A 17,718-nucleotide genomic window follows, 5' to 3' on the forward strand; every position below is an offset into this window, starting at 1 on the left:
CTTCACTTTGGTTTTTCTTCATTCAATGTGATACAATATGGTCAAACTATATACCATTTTAAAGCTTAATACGGATAGAATAACATAAACATATTTTTGACATTCAATATTTGTGTGCTTTATTCATATTTTGGTTTAAAACCAATACATTTTTAAACTAATTTACAAAATCTCAATCTAAAGTTAGGAAGGATATGCACTACCTTAAGTTGAATAAATACAAAGCTTTATACATATACAAGGTCAAGTTAGCAACATTTCACAGAAAATTATTGTCATAAAACAACAAATGAGTTTTTATTCAACTGCCTTTTTTGGATAAATTTCCTAAACAAAGTTCTAAAAATAACTAAAACGTAACTACTTTTTAAAAATCCAGGTATGGTGGATAATAAGAGTCACAATTCTATTTCAAAGGCTTAACAATTTTGTTATTTACCTCTCAACCAAATTGCAAATTTTAAACCATCTCAAATTGAAATAGATTGCAGACGACATATAAAAAGTAAAGGAATATAAAGAAATTGGCAAACCGATTGATTTTATATTTCGATTCCTTCTACCCATTTTGAAAGCGTGGCATCGCTGTGCTCCGTAGAAAAACGTGCAAAACAAATCGGTCGAAACCACGTGCAGTGGTGAGAAAACCGGGTATGTGTATACACATACCTGAGAAAACACATATCTTATTTTGACAGTTGGGTGGCAACTAGTAAAACAACTATTAACATTATTCAGCAAGAGATCGCACTAAATAACAGAAATGACCACGTATAGATATCATCACTTACCCTATTTCAAATATTTTCCAGCTGAAAATTGACCCCACACGTCTTTTTTAGTTTATTTGTTTTGTTTTTCTGGAGCCGAAGTGCATCTCACAGAATATCCATCCAACTTCCGTTGTTTTCACTTTCGTTATTAAAAACTCTGTTTAAAAGAATTATTTCTACTTTTAGATTGTTAAAGCGATGTATTATTATATATTATCATTATAATAGTATACCGTGATGAATTGAACGGAGTTACGTATCGATCTTTCTGTCAGTTTGTAAGCGTACTATTTTATGCGCAATAATATAAGTAATGTGATTCGACAACGATTGTAAACATTGGTGAAATGCTTCTTACATAGTTATTCTTTTGAGTGTTTATGAGGTCTGATCGTGCAGTTTGCAAACATCAACGGAAAGAGTACATTCCAATGCATTTGTCATTGTCAACCGTTTGGAATGTCAATTAGGCGATGAGTGAGTTTTTAGCATGTTTCTTTCTATTTTATTAATTTAAAAATGGCTGCCCCCATGGTGATGAAGTGACATGTGTTCGAGTTTTGATATTTCTAGATATGTTAACTTTTTTTACTATTTAAGCGTAACTTGCCCTCGTCAATGTCGATATTAATCACTAGTTATATAATTTTCCGCCGAAATACGTGGAATAAACATGATTCAGATTTTTGAAAATAATGTATATTTTATTGTTAGCATCGCTTTGTATTTTGATTGATTTTGTGGATGTTATGATACGTTGATGTACACAATTGGTAGCAGTTTGAAGGAAAAATATCCTTTAAAGCATATATGTATACATTTTCAATGTGGCACTCTTCCTTTAGTCAAACTTGAGTTCAATGCTAGGGGTCTCACATTGTTCAAATTGAAGCCTCTACATGAACCTTAACAGAGGTTAGATTTTTTTAAATAGGACAATCAATCAGAAAATTTAGTTTCATTAATAGAAAATTTGACGTTATCAAAATCAGCAACACACAAATTGCCATTATTAAACTGATAAATTGGACTCAGTGAAGGCTTGAGGAAGTAGGCGGAGTAAGGCACTGCACCATAAGTAACATTTCAAGTCATTCAAACTATGCGAAGCTGTCGAAAAGCATAGTAGTTTTGTTACACTTGAATGCCTTTGAAATGAAAACATGTTTTAAAACATGGTTTTTACCCCAGTAGTTTTTGTAGTATGGTATGTTTTGGATGAACAGAATAAATCCCACTGATCGAAATTATTTTGATATGGGATTATGGAATGAAGTTAATATCTAGTTATATCGCATACCATGCGTAGAATTTACGACGGAATTTTTAACCCTTTATGTATTTTTATTAAAGCGGGATTATACGATTTTGTCAAATATTTCTGAATTAATATAAAATGTGTAAAAAACTTATTATATATATATTTCAATATAAATTAAAATAAAAGTTAAGAAGAACATGTGTCGAAAAATGCGAAATAAGCCAGATATTTAATTCTGAAATTGAAAACGGCTGTACAGTCGAATTTGCAAGCATGTATACCATACATGTACGATGTTATTCTAAACTTAGTTAACGGTTCATTTGAAATATCTGCAACAATATCTATTCATACGACACACGAACACTAACTCCGATCCTAATAAAAAGACGAATGCTTCAGTTATTGTAGGAAAATATGTACGTCACAATCGGCTCGGGGCGCTAATTTGTCTTTGCTGCATTTTATGAAATTCGGCTTTAATGTATAATTTTTCTTCCCTATTATGTGTTATTGTAACATATTTTATCAATATATTACAATTAAGCACATATAAAAAATAGTATAATCTCGCTTTAAGCTTCAGTCTATTTTGAATTGAGTTGAGATAAAATACTTTTTATTTTATGGCATAACGTTTTATAAAAAGAAAAGAAGAGCACTATACAATTCCTTACGATATTGCATCAGAATAACATTTGAGAAGGCCGTTGCCAATCAGCAGTGTATTACTAATATGAAAAGATCAGTAATACTTGGTGTTTCATTTAATACATCTAATGTATTTACGTAGATATGTTTCCCATATAATTTTTTTTTATTAAACCAAAAATGACGGAACAAACTTTCGACATATTCACTTTAATTAAGGTAGTAAAATCCTATCCAAATATTATCACCTTAGTTATCAGATTCGCCACAGTCCAATGCACAGCGCAGAGTGGTGTTTCTACATTGCTGCTCAGTTAAAAACATTTGTAGCCGATTAATTCATACAACGTTCATTTATTAATGAGCAGACTGAAGCATATGACCTTTCAAAGTGTACATCAATGAGCGAAGCACTTAAACTGATAATTTACTTAAAAGATCATTTGTCGCTCGGCAGAAGAATGAAGTGGACTTTGAAAGTTTAACAAACTGCATCTGGACGTTAAACGTTCCTGCTCATGTTTGTGAACGGCCTTGGATTAACACCGATTGTAAGTAATATTTTTATTTTCGTATATAATTGGCGATGTTTTCAATTACATTTACCAATTCAGAACTAAAATTCATACTATTACCGCATAATGTCGTTACAGAACAAAATGGCATATTTGTACGTATGTTTAATCGCTAGATACCAATTCCTGTTTTCAAAGTGTATGACACATTATTTTATCACACTCATAAACAACATTTACGATAAGATTTGTTTCAGCATGTGCAATTTACATAATTGTTTAGAACCTATTAGCAAATACAACAGCAAACAGATATACAGTTGTTAAATCAATTTAAATATTGATTTAGTATATACTCTCTGATGTTTTCTGACACAGTTTATCAACGTAAGGCGACAGATGTGATATATTTGGTAAAGAAAATAACATTGAAAGTAAACCAAACATGCGATTTGGAATTATCATTTGAAGTACATGTACTGTAACTAGTTTGTGAATTTACCGTGAAACATAAACTTTTTTTTACATACAACTTGCACGAGTTAATTTCAAGAGAGATGCTTTATTGTCATAAATTTCATATTTAACTCCATTTGAGCAGCGTCATGCTAAACTGGGACTTAGTGTTGAAAATAGATCCAATATTAAACGAAGTGTAACATTAAAATTAAGCGCGCTTTAATATTAAGACACTTAATGTTTTAAACGAGTGTTGAGGTAAATACATATAATCACAAAAGTATATAATGTTAATTTTCAGTAAGATACAATACCGAAATATGGGATTGTATTAATCAAGCAATCTTTACACCGTTTACCAAAATAGGCAACACTTTAGGTACATTTTAAATGTAAGTCTCTTTATTTTTGTATAAATTTCCACGGACAAATTTTGTCAAACCGAAGAGCCATTGTTTGCAATATAATTATATATGTAAACAAGAACTCATGCTGGCTAGTTATCCACTTTTTGTCGTTTTAAAATTGAAAACAAAAACATGATAAAACATTATTATAAAAACAAATGCATAAAATGTAAACGAGTATGAAATGCCGCTTTCCTCGAAGCGTAATGAATTAACACAGCATTTCGTTTGGTTCAAAGTTGCCGTGGTTCTTATATAAACAAAACAAGCACCCCTATATTCGGTCGTTTGTTTTCTGTCTTCGTCATTATGCAACTTCGTTTTTAAAGGAAGACAAGATATATCATTAAACAGATGTTGGTATTATTTGCAAACACGATTGTTCAAAGTAGACAATTTTATATAATTGAATTTAGTTTAACTAAATAATCCTTAACGTGCATCACTTGTTTATTTTTTATCCGTCGTTAATCGATTATTTAATAACTTAAACAGTTATTGCATTAACAGTTTATAAAGTTTGAATAATTAATGTATTGTGTCTATTTATTATATAAAAAAATATTCGGTACCCACTCGTACCATTGGAAATGAACGCCAAACATGTGTGCTTAGATAATTAAATGATTATAATATCCCTCTTACAATAAAGCTATAGTATGTTGATAGTTTTTTCTCACAATGCAAACAAGTGGCATTTATCGTTTTCAATCTCTTCTTTTCGTATATTTCGTGTTATTTTATATCTTTAAAGTATTACTGTGTTATCATCATCAGGCGTTCATCGATATTTCATTCTATCTTCTTTTGACGATTTACTGACCGAGTAGTTGCCCTGAAATTCTGCGAGATGGAAAAGGGAGGCGGAAAACTACAACGGGCGAGGCATGGTCAGGGGTGATAACCCCAAAAAAGGGTTAGGGTAAGGGTTAGGGTTAGGGGTCGGGTTAGGGTTAGGGTTGGGTTTAGGCTAACCCAAACCCTAACCCGACCCCTAACACTAACCCTGACCCTTACCCTAACCCTCTAACCCCACCCCTTGCGCAATACCATACCATGCCTCGCCCGTTGTAGTTTTCCGCCTCCCAATGGAAAATGTGTGTATCGTATCGTATGAACATGCAGAGAATAATCCGGATTTCCCTACTTTGAACATTGTTACATATCATATGATGTACCCATTCCTCTCCTACAGGACGACGTGACGTAGCCAATGTTTTGGGGCATTTCTCTCAAATCAGCCAATTCATTATTCGGATTTATTTGTTGGATTCTACTTCCTCAACATTTCGTAAGATGTTGGTTAAGTTAATTTAAGGCAAAAAGCTGTGCTAGACAGCTAAACCGAATTAAATGCCTCGTGTTTTACATGTAGTTAAGCGTTATTCAAACAACGTGACTAAGCGTCACGTTTTTCTTATTTCGTTCTATAAACACAATCAAAACTTTTCCTTATTATCTATTCAACTAAAAATCACCGCCGTATTGATAGTTCAACCAAGAACAATAATTGTACATTCCCTACATTCTATAAAGTGATCATGCTGTAAAAATAATGTGTATGTTTATTAATGTCACTTGGTTTAGAAAAATGACATAATACCACTGCTGGTCATGTTTCTTCAGTTTAGTTATACCCAGACATCTTTTGATACTGAAAGATGTACATTTAAGAAAATTGTGTTTTGTTTTAAATTAAACAAAAACTACCGATAAATATCAAACACAAATATTGCTAAAGTTGAATCATCATGCAATCAATTTTAAAGAGTGTTTTATGAGAATCTATGAGGATTCTATTGAAATTTGAACGCTGTTATATTTTTAACAAGCAGATTTAGAATATTTACCTGCAAGTTTCATAACTTTGTCCACATCGTATGTGTGTGATTAAGTACATTTTTGAGGGCGATACATCTTACCAAAAGCTTACTGATGGATGCATGTAAACGCATCAAATGTGATATGAATTTTTTAATAAAATGCGGTGTATATACTCACGTATACATGTGGACGACACACAGTTAATTAAACTACAGTGTTGTAATTTTGCACTGTTTTAATACAACTGTGTCTTTTTGTATAAACCATCTGGTGAATGTATCATGTTAATTCCGTTAATAGCAAGAAGTGCTGTAAGGATTTTATGCTCGCACTTGTAGTGATAACATCTTTTGGCTCCCAATGGACGTGTTCATTTGTGTTCGAAAAAAGCATGAACTTTCCTGGTAAAATATTATTTTGGTGCAAATTACCATTCACGAAACACAATTCACTTTGCAGTATGGTCATCTCATGTTCATTATTAATACATTCAAAAGCATGCATGACATCGATAACCTTTGAAAAAGAAGAGACGACTAGAACTGGTAGATGTGAGAATTAAAGCGCATTCAACATGTCTTAATTATACTCGTTTGCTTAAAACAATCCGCAAGTATCTCCTTCATACTCTGCGAATGATATTATAATCGAAAGCTCAATTTTATTAATATTGTTATATATATATACATATATATATGCTTCCAATGTAATATTTCGCCATCAATTATCAACGACCAAAATCAGAAATGAAACATTAAATAAAATTTCCTGTTGACATGTCAACTTCTTATAATTTTCATTTTCTGGCTTCGGGCGAACAAGTTTGTCGGTTATTAAAGAAACTGTCCATTGCGGTTAATGGAAAAATGATGCAACTCTTTGTTATTTTAATGGTATAAATGGGTTTTTATAATAAAATATTTTAACAACTTAATTGCATTACTTTCTGAAAGCTTTTAAAATATTGGATTTTGTATTTCGTCAACGGCAATTTCGTCAGTTATATCATTATGCGTGTAATGACACTAGTGGCAAAGTTGTTTACAAAAACAACTTGTGCCATCTGACTAAATGGACATTTTCTTTAATTCCACAACAACTCATTGTAATTGCTGGCTCGAGACCTATTCTGTCGAACCGTTAAAAGAAAAAGCAACAAGACAACGATATAAAATATGCACCGGACAATTAATCTGATATGAAAATAATAAAAATAGTGAACCCTCCTCTTCCATAGATGCTTTGCCATAAAAACACTGTTATATATTAACGCTTTCTCTCTCAATTTGTGTTCATTATTAATAGGAACGCCACACGATTATTTTTCATTTGGAATTTTGTTTTTAAATGCTATAAAACATTTATTGGTCGGTAAATTTGTGTCAATGCTTCAATAAGAACGTGCAAGCGCCACTATAACGTTATTCCGTGGTCATACACATAGGCTTTAAACTTCCTTTCTCTAAACCAACAGTAATTATTAGCATACAATTGGTACCTTCTCGTTTCAAAATGGACAGCCTATGGCGGCTTGTTCCTGCTGGCGAATGTTTGTCAACTATATAATGCGACACCATTTTAAAAGATATATTCATCACTGGTAGCCATACCTTACAACAGGATTAAACATAAAATGCCTTAAATTTATTATATTATGAATATGTCCTTAAGTTACGACGTTATAAAGTTATACATTTGCTAATGTAGTGAAAATTAGAAAAACGCTAATATTTTGCACATTAAAAAGCAAATGTTTAAACCTCAGATACGTTTAAGCTAAATGATGTAAAGTATGTATCAGGAAAATTAAAGACATATACTAATGACGACATTCGGAATAATAATTGATGAATGTGTGTAGCATAAACTTTTGTTAGAGTGTTGTCGATTTGGTAGTTTAAGAATGTTATTTTTTAAAACATTATATATGTTTATGTAGAATTACAGACTCATTTCTATTTCACCGTCCGTGAGCGTGATTTATCTCAACGAGTGTCGAATAAATGCAAAACGTTACTTTTAAAATGTAAAACATGTATAATTGATTTTTTACAAATAATAAATTTTGTTATGCCATATAGATTGTCATCAATTATTATCATGAAACGGGCCGATCCGAACCGTATTTGAATGTCAACAAGATTCTCATCTACTTTGCTACCTATGTAACCCGAGTTACCGCCACGAACGAGTTCTTTTGATAACGGATTATCATAACGGTAATTTACCGATGGCGTCGTTATTCTCTTTGTATACTTGTTCGAAAACAGGTATAATGTTTGCTTTATATATTAAGGTGTGAAATCAAGAAAGGCAAAGTTATGTTAATCATTTCTGTAAACAACGAATTCGGTGAGTGGTTTGGTCCTTCATCCAGGCATGAATTGCATTTGTACACTGAATGTTGATAATGTTATTAATAAATGGTACATAGTTCTGTAGTTGTAGCATGAGTTTATCATCGCATAATCTGGGACCCTGAAAAGTAACCAGAATATTATCTATCAAACAAAACAATAAAAATATGAGTCATATACAGGACATCCTTGTTTCAATTTTACAATGACATAGATTATAACGGTAAATAACTATCAATTCATGAATGCACGAAGTTGTGTTTTTATAAAGCAGTTCGCCTTCTCAGCCTGGAAAGTGGTTTTGACTGCTATCAAGAGAGACTGAATGATGTACTAAAATAGCTGAACTTAACACAAAACAAACAAAAGGAACGTAAATGAGACTAAATCATTACAGTGGTGGATTGATTTCTTTCGAACTTAATACACGCGTAACTATTGCCAAACAACTATTACCCGTACTTATGGCATATTAGGATAATGGAAATCCATACCTTTCCAGATTAAGTTTACATATACAATAACTGTCACACAACGATAATAAATTCCAATTCCAACAATTTTTTATGTACGAAAGTATCTTGTAGCTGACGAAGGTTAGTCACTAATAAAATAAAGAAGAGTTTATGAATGCAAATAACAAGTTTAACTTATTTCGATATTCTTCAAAATATAAATTATTACTATTGCTTGTAAAATGGAAATAAACCACAACAACAAAGCGATGTTATGTAATGTAGAGGATCGCTTTGGTAAAATTGGTTTTAAACAGTTGTGTGTCCATGTACAAGAAGCTTAAAAGATATTATGCATTCAACCGAATTTCTAAGCACGTGGGTACCATGCCACCTTTGTACGATAGGGGTATATCTTCTTTCTTTTTTTACGTAAGAAGCTTCACTGAAATTCTCAGTTTGCGAAGAACGTCTGTACATTAGAACAGAGAAATTATATGTGTTCGAGTAATACTACCGAACAGACGTGGGTGGAAATGTTCAAATAAAGAATATCGAGCATTATCAGTAGACTTTACAACATTATCTTTATGTGAATATATTGTTACCTAATAATGTTTAACAGCTACGGTCGAGACTCACATCTGAATTACTGTTTTATTTCATCAGTTTGACAAGGATGCGTCGTCGTTGGATCGCGCGATGTTGTACTCATGAGTTTAAATCGTGCTGGTTACGTGTCATTTAAGTCGATCTAGTCATTTTAGTATTGGTTCTAGGAAACTATACTTGTCATTAAAAGACGAAATATGCATGCATTTATTAAAAGGAAATAATATTGAAATGCCCATTTATCAAATATAGTTTATTCAAAATATTGTCAAATGTTAAAGCAAATGACTTCATTAACCCATTTATGCCTAGCGTCTAGAAAAAAGGCCTTGGCAAACAGCGTAGACCCAGATGAGACGCCGCATGATGCGGCGTCTCATCAGGGTCTGCGCTGTTTGCTTAAAAGAATTTCTGAAAGAACTATTATAAATATAGAAATAAATATACTAGACAACCCTAATTTTGGAAATAAATTGATCCAATTTAGAAAGACGGTAGTCCACTAGGCATACATGGGTTAACTGACATTTTCTAGCTGCGGTTCAGGTCACATGATATCAGAAAGCCCATCAAGTTAATGTGTCAGTACAGACAACACGATTCTGCATGATGATCCAGAACATTGAAATGCTGACGATATTTAAAAGCAGCTTACGGTTTCTAAAAGTCTTTTAAATGAGCCTCGCTCTTTTAAAATGGGGTTTAATGAATGTGCATTCCGCACAGGCTAATCACGGAAGACACTTTCCGGCTTAACTTGATTTTTGCTAAGAAGAAACTTTCTTGAAACAAAATATATAAACGAGGAAAGTGTCGTCCTGTGTGGATTGCGGACTGTGTGGACTGCACATGCTTATCTGCAACGACACTTCACGCACATATATTAAACTCCTTATCGGATAGAAGTACAACACTGACAGCATATTTTACAAGTCTCAAGCATAAACTGATTGGTTATGGCAATGGAATTAATTTTACGTATTATGTGTCCTTTGAAGAGATGATCAGTTTGGTAAAGTGATGCTTGTATGTGGAATAATATATAGTTTTAAAAGGCATCTTTGAATTTTTATTTCTAGTTGAGAAAAGTATCGAAAATCGAATTATAAGAATGTAAATTTGAAACCGAAATTCCTTGTATGTACGTATATTTTAACTGCACTGACTTCAATCGTATCTTTTTACCACACTCAAACGACATGAGGCAATATTTTTATCAGGTGAAAAGGTTAAGAAGTGATGCTCGAGTTATTATTGGCGTCGCTCTGAAGAGCGGCGACTAGTATGTTATGCATTTTTTTCGCTTATGGGAGGAGGAGTTATTTTACGGATCAATGTATATATTTTTGTTTTAAGAATTTCTTGCATAGTGGTGATTTTTGTGTAAATTAGTGTAAATAAATACTGCATTTGTGCCTATTACATTTATTACAACATTTATTGCCAATAATGCAAAGGTAATTGTTTTAATTAATAACTGATCCACGACTGATCACAGTGGAAAGATCACAGGAACTGGGCAAATACGCGAAACTATCTGGTTTTGTATAAAAACAAAACATAATCAAAATATATTTATTTTGTGGTGAATCTGATTTGCTTATTTAGGGGAGAATCAATGTAGTACAATATTTTACGACCTATCGCGCAAGCAAGTTTATTGGAAGGCGTAGTGGTACAAAAACGTACAATGTATTAGTTTATTAATAGAAATATAATAACGATCGCTATACACAACTTCACCAAATAGCAGTACATAAATGATGTCAGCCGGAATAGCTCAGTTGGGAGAGCGTTAGACTGAAGTTGTTAACGCAACAATCGGTTCAATCCCGGGTTCCGGCACGAACGGAACAGTTCGGCGGCTGAGGAGCTGTGTCCCAGCAACCCGTTTCCCTAGAGCACTCATCGGAGTTTTTTTTAAGAACCACATATAGAGCGCGAAGCGCGACGCGTATCCAGTTAATATGGGCCCTTTAGCATTATCCGACCATTACGCCCATAGTTATCTTCCTTAGAATTTGAGAAATTTTGAAATCCTTGTTCGAAGTCCAAAATTTTCATCTGATTGTTCCCAAACTTGCACAGGTTTTTTTATCAATGAGGACCCAACCCAAACTCTATATATGAGCAATATCGGACTATAAGTCCAGAATGATGTCTCTTTGAATTTAAAAATAAAAGTGAAAAACTGCTTGGTTAGGTGATTATGTGAACATTTTTCATCAGATTCTTTCCTAACTCACAGTGTCTTCATATCAATGAGCATTTTTACCTCATTAAAAATGAGAAACATTGGGACAATAAGTCCAGATTTTTTTCTATTAAATTTGACAAAATAAACAATTTCAACTTGTTTAAGATTTCACAACTTTCGTCTGAATCTTTTCAAACTTTTTAAGTGTTTTTATATAAGTTTTACTCGAACCCTATTGAAAATGGTGAATATCGGAGCAATTAATTTATTTTAATCTTTTACTGAATTTCAAAGTATTGTGAAATGCAGCTTCTTTATGCAATTTACAGTCTTCATTCAATTCTTTTTCAACCTTTTACAGTGTTTTCATATCAATGAGTACTCAACCCCTATCGTAAATGAGCAACTTAAGAATAAGTTCAGAATCATCTCCCCTTGAAGTTGAGAAAAATATGAAATTACGCTTACAAGATGAAGCAGATTTTTTAAAACCTACACAGTTCTGTTCCATTTATGAAAACTGCACACGGATGCCAGTAAAAAAAGGAAACCAATGTAAATAAAATGAACTTTGAAATATTTGGGAGTTACAGCACAAAATCATAGATAATGGTTATTTGGGGGTTATAACACAACATCATAGATAATGGTTATTTGGGAGTTATAACACAAAATTATAGATAATGGTAATACCAGTATCTTTTTCTATTTTGTTTAAAACAATCGGCCAATATATGAATATTTACAGTAGAAAAATATCGTTCCATTTAACATAATTGAGTGCCTTTTACACTGAAATTCCCGACGCCCTTTGATGCTTTGCATCAATACTTATCTTGTAAGTAAGTCACAGATGCATGCTAGGGTCAATATAGCACGGTCACCATTGTCTCTGCCTTTTTATACCTTTATGACTTTCATATTTCACTTTAATAGCCCTTGACACTAAGCTCTTGAGACACGCAGCGGCCGTGTGACAGGGTTATCAGTTGTCCACGAATAAGAACGGTATGATCCCGTATGCTTGACTTGCCACAAAACAATTACACCAGTAGAGTATACACGGGACGACCACTTAATACATGTACTAAGAACACAGTCATCACTACTACTACTACTTCTACTACTTCTTCTTCTACTATTGCTTCTACTACTACTACTACTACTACTACTACTCATACTACTACTACTACTACTACTGCTACTGCTACGGCTGCTGCCGCTGCTGCTGCTGCTACTACTACTACTACTACTACTACTACTACTACTACTACTACTACTACTACTACTACTACTACTACTACTACTACTACTACTTCTACTACAAATAATAATAATTATAGTTATCATACTTGATTATTATTATTATTATTATTATTATTATTATTATTATCATTATTATTATTAATTATGATTATGATTTATTATTATTATTATTATTATTATTATTATTATTATTAATTATTATGTATTAATTATTTCTTCTACGACTATTATTATTATGCCTAACTATTATTATTATTATTATTATTAAATTTTTTAATTATTATTATTATTATAAATGGTATTACTTCTACTTACTACTATTATAAATAATTATTATAATTATAAGAATAATAATGATAATAATAATAATAATAATAATAATAATAATAAGCATATATGAAATAAATAGATAATAAATAATAATACTAATAATAAAAAAAAATAATAATAATATTATTATTATTAGATTATCATAATTATTATTATTACTATTATTTTATTATTATTATTATTAATATTATTATTATTATTATTATTATTATTATTATTATTATGAGATGTGTACATCATGTAAACGGTCAAAGAAGCTCCTCAAATAATGATGTTTTATGCGACACCGAGACCCCTAGTTTAAGACCCTTAGTTATCAGATTTTCAACGGGTCAATGCGCAGAACAAAGCCGGTGTTTTTGCAGTTGGTGTTCAGTCGCCATGCAAACGATTGAATTCAACGAGTTCACACACAGTAGCCTCTACTTCATCGACTATGCTGCAGCATATGGGCTTTCATAGCGCTCTTTACCAATGGACATTCATAATTTACTTATTAGATCATTTGCCGTTGACTAATAGAATTTAGTGGACTTTGAAGAGTTGACACTCGTTAGCGGGATATTCTACGAACAGACACTTACAAATTAATTAGATTTAACAAGTGTTTGATTGTGGTTGTAAGCGTTCTTGGATTAACGCAGATGTGTAAGTGAATTATTTTCAAGGATATTTTCTAAATTTGAAAGAAATCGCAAACTTCAATAACATATATACTTAGTGTTTATTTTAAATTGTTTGATTGTTCAGGAACTGTACTAACATAGCGAAATATTATCATAAACTAACTGTCTGTCAGATTGTATACACATCAATGTGTGAACTTACAAACATCAGGAAATAGTTTAGCTATCTTTTGTGAAATAAATTAATAACCTTGTCACGATGTCTGCATTATTTGTAAATACTGACACGATATTACCGCAGTTAGTCAGCATGGTCAATGGGATTTAGTTGGTTCTGGACAGAAACTGTTACGACATAGGCACCGTTTCGACCACGATTGAACGCCCGGTAAGATTAAACCATTTTTGTCTTTAAATCAAAGCGCTAAAGGTACTGAAGTTGTTCGCTATTACATAATCTTAAACGCAACTAAGTATTCAAAATTATGTTATAGCTTTTTATATCGCAAGTTTGAAATGAACACAACCCATTCAAATTTATAAAGAGTGTGGCTTAAAGCACAGGTCGAGATATGTGTGCACTGTTTATCTTCATATCTATGCTATAGAGATAACTTAGACAAAATAACAACAATATGTCTCTTTTTTTCGCAATTGGTTGCTGCACTGGCAACCATCTTTAGACTTTTGGTTGCCTTGCTGAAGAATAACAAGCCTAGAATCATGTACAGGCTGTGTTATGTGTATCTAATACTTTATTTATTTTCTTTAAATTATTGAGCAACAATTTTTCCGACATGACAGACTTTTAATGCATCATGTCTTGTTGTGAGCCGGAATTGAATCATTTCGTAGGCACTAATTAGGCCACAATCGCCTATTTGTATTCTATGTTTAATTGGATTGAGTTGTTCAAGCTTTGAAAAAGCTAGTTGTCCTGCTTTTTAGCCCAACTAGAACCAACTTTTTAAATTGAGTTTCCTGGGCATAAATCTACTGGCCCCAGGCTAACAGGCAACCACTAAACATGTAAGTTATTCATGATGTGATTCAATATTCAAGTCTGAAGACATTAAAGGGACCTTTTCACGTTTTGGTAAATTGACAATTAAAACGATTTAATAATTTGGAGAGTTCTGTTGTTGTCGTTTTATTTTTTCATACTACGAGGATTGCTTATATAAAGTATAAAATGCATCTCCCATTGTATGAGTACAGTTGGCCGAGTGGTCTAAACGATAGACTTTTATTCCAGGAGTCAGTGGTTCGAGCCCAGTTTAGGGTAATTTTTTTTCTTTAATTTTATTCTTGTTTTTTTGAATGGAGCTTTTAAGATCTAATGTTTACATTTATCAATATTAAGCATTTAATGACAAACTGTGAAAAGGTCCCTTTTAGATGTTTACTAAAAATGCCACGAGGTAAAAATTTAGAACTCATTGGTTGTTTATTTGGTTTAAAAGTGATTTTGTTTATTTGCCTTGTCGGCGAAATTATTTTGAAGTTATTATCACTTTTATCTTGTTTTCAAATCATAATTGGAACATTTAAATTAAGCTTCATTTTGGAAAAACAGGGCTTAATGCATATGCATAAATTGCCATCCCACTACCAGAGACTCTTATTTAAACGAAAAACACCATAAAATCATAAAGTGTCATCCTAGATTAGCTTGTTCGCATTGCACAGGCTAATCAGTGTGCACAGGCTAATAAAGGACACAACTTATATGACATGCATTAAGCCCCGTTTTCCCTGAAAGCAGCCAATATGTACAGATTTCAATGACAACCTGCCAATGTCGTCACACAAGCTGTTAAACACTATTGATTACAAACACACACACATTTCTGAAGTGTACCTGTGGTGAAGTATAAACAGGCAGATGCCTTAGCGTAGTTAAGAGCATACCGACTTGTTACGCATACCACTAACCTTAGTTCTTCGCAAGCGAACAACTAAAAATGAACATATTTTAGACCTAGACGAAAAGTTTACATTTATTGAACATCTATTACCTAAATCATGTTATAAAATAAACAGGCTTTATCGTAAGTAAATTCGTTTGCGAATGTTAACATAATGTGTTTGTGAAACATTATGTCCCCCTTTGACCTTGAAGGATGACCTTGACCTTACACCACTCAAAATGTGCAGCTCCATGAGATACACATGCATGCCAAATATCAAGTTGCTATCTTCAATATTGCAAAAGTTATGGTCAATGTTAAAGTTCGACGCAAACAAACCAACGAATCAACAAACAGACAGGGCAAAAACAATATGTCCCCCACAGTATAGACTGGGGCACATACAAATTATATGTATGTTATATGGTATCCGATAAATAGTGCCTGCTTTTCAATGACGTAGCTTATTTACAGTTGATGACTTGAGGTACAGGTAGATGCTTAAACGTTCGTTATATGAAGATTTATTTTATTGATATAGTTATTGAATAAACATATAAATGTGCATTTTAAACAACAGGATTCTGCTAGAATTGTATAACTAAGGGAATAATGACCGTAGACTCTTACGTCTGTGATAGTATATTCAGTACCAATAAAGAAACATATATATCCGGTTGAAGTTTAATGCAAGATGTGAATTAAACGGATAATTAAAGTTCTCTTATTCGTTTGTCCGTTTAGGGTGAAAGATAAACACCTCCGCATTTAAACATAATTAAATACTGTTAGCTGTTGAGATCTCGGGGTTAAATATAAGGCGTTGTTACACTGATTTGGTGCAACCGTGTAATCGCATTTATATTTAATGCAAACATAGTATTTCTATCGCGATGAAAATTCAAATTATTATCGTTAAGCGTGTTACCTGTATAATCAGGTAGCTTATATTGGTTCGCACGTGCCCCACGTGTCCCAGTTTGTGCATCTTTGAAATTAGATAACTTGGGGAAATTAAACAACAATCCACATGGGCATTCAACGCCTATTGCAATATGGACACTGAGTGTTAATATAGCTGTTGGAGCTATTATGTATACCCTTATTCAAAACATTTTTAATAAGGTGTTTAATTTTGATTCATAAAAAATATAATTGTATTGTTGATACAAGCGTATCAATCACGTAAACAGGAAATATATAGCATTTAAGAAACTGGTATTGGATTAAATCTACCCGGCCATACTGATAACGAAAGTACGTAAGGCTATCATGAGCACTACAAACATAAACTCATTTTTTTCTTACCACTTGATATTGTTTCTCTTGTATTTTATTTTACTGTTCACATTAAATAAGTTTGCTCAAAACACACATTTGATTCTCAGAGGTTTAAACATACTATTTCATTGTGCTTTCATCACACAGTTTTGTTTGGTTCAATAGTGTGATGCTACTTACATAAATAAGCTGTAATAGGCTTTGTTTTCTTTATTCAGCTTCATAGCGCATCTTCTGCTTCAGTTATGAATGCGCCATAAGTCTTATGATTTCAACGCTTATCAATGTAAGCAATGGTTATTCATACGTAAAATATTATTGTCTTGACGCTTACAAAATTAAAAGAAGATAAAGATTAATTGGTTATGTAAATAAGCGTGATCGCAATACGTGGCAATCTGTCATATTCTGCGTATTAAGTTAAATAACACAAATAAAATAAAAATATCGCTCACACGGAAGACACCCGAAGCACCGTACTATCAAACGTAAAAAATACGATGACATCAATTATTAAATGTTGATGCAATGGACAGGCAGACGCAACATTAAAATTTGGAATACATATAATTGTTGCCTTTGTGTAAAGAAATTTAAAACATAATGTATTGAAGGCGATATAGATGAAAAATTTGCAATATTTTTTAGACCCATTTTGTTTTTTTAATGTTGAATTTAATTTGTTTGTTTACCATCGAGGTCCAGAACATCCTCTTTCAAAGCTTAATTTTTAGCTACACACTATTTGCATGATATATTTATCGAATATTGTTTACTAAACAATATGCTAGCAT

The 17,718-nt window shown here is 32.3% G+C and overlaps 1 protein-coding gene across 1 annotated transcript in view; it reads left to right on the forward strand.

The window, feature by feature from the left end:
- The first annotated feature begins 3,179 nt into the window (after window positions 1-3,179).
- Window positions 3,180-17,718, forward strand: part of LOC127866594 (FMRFamide receptor-like) — a 77,377-nt gene continuing 62,838 nt past the window's right edge. The window contains exon 1 of the mRNA XM_052407233.1: window positions 3,180-3,236. The gene's annotated coding sequence lies outside the window, so the exon portion shown is untranslated. The remainder of the gene's footprint in view (window positions 3,237-17,718) is intronic.

This window comes from Dreissena polymorpha, chromosome 2 (genome assembly GCF_020536995.1).
Source record: "Dreissena polymorpha isolate Duluth1 chromosome 2, UMN_Dpol_1.0, whole genome shotgun sequence".
Lineage (NCBI taxonomy): Eukaryota > Metazoa > Mollusca > Bivalvia > Myida > Dreissenidae > Dreissena > Dreissena polymorpha.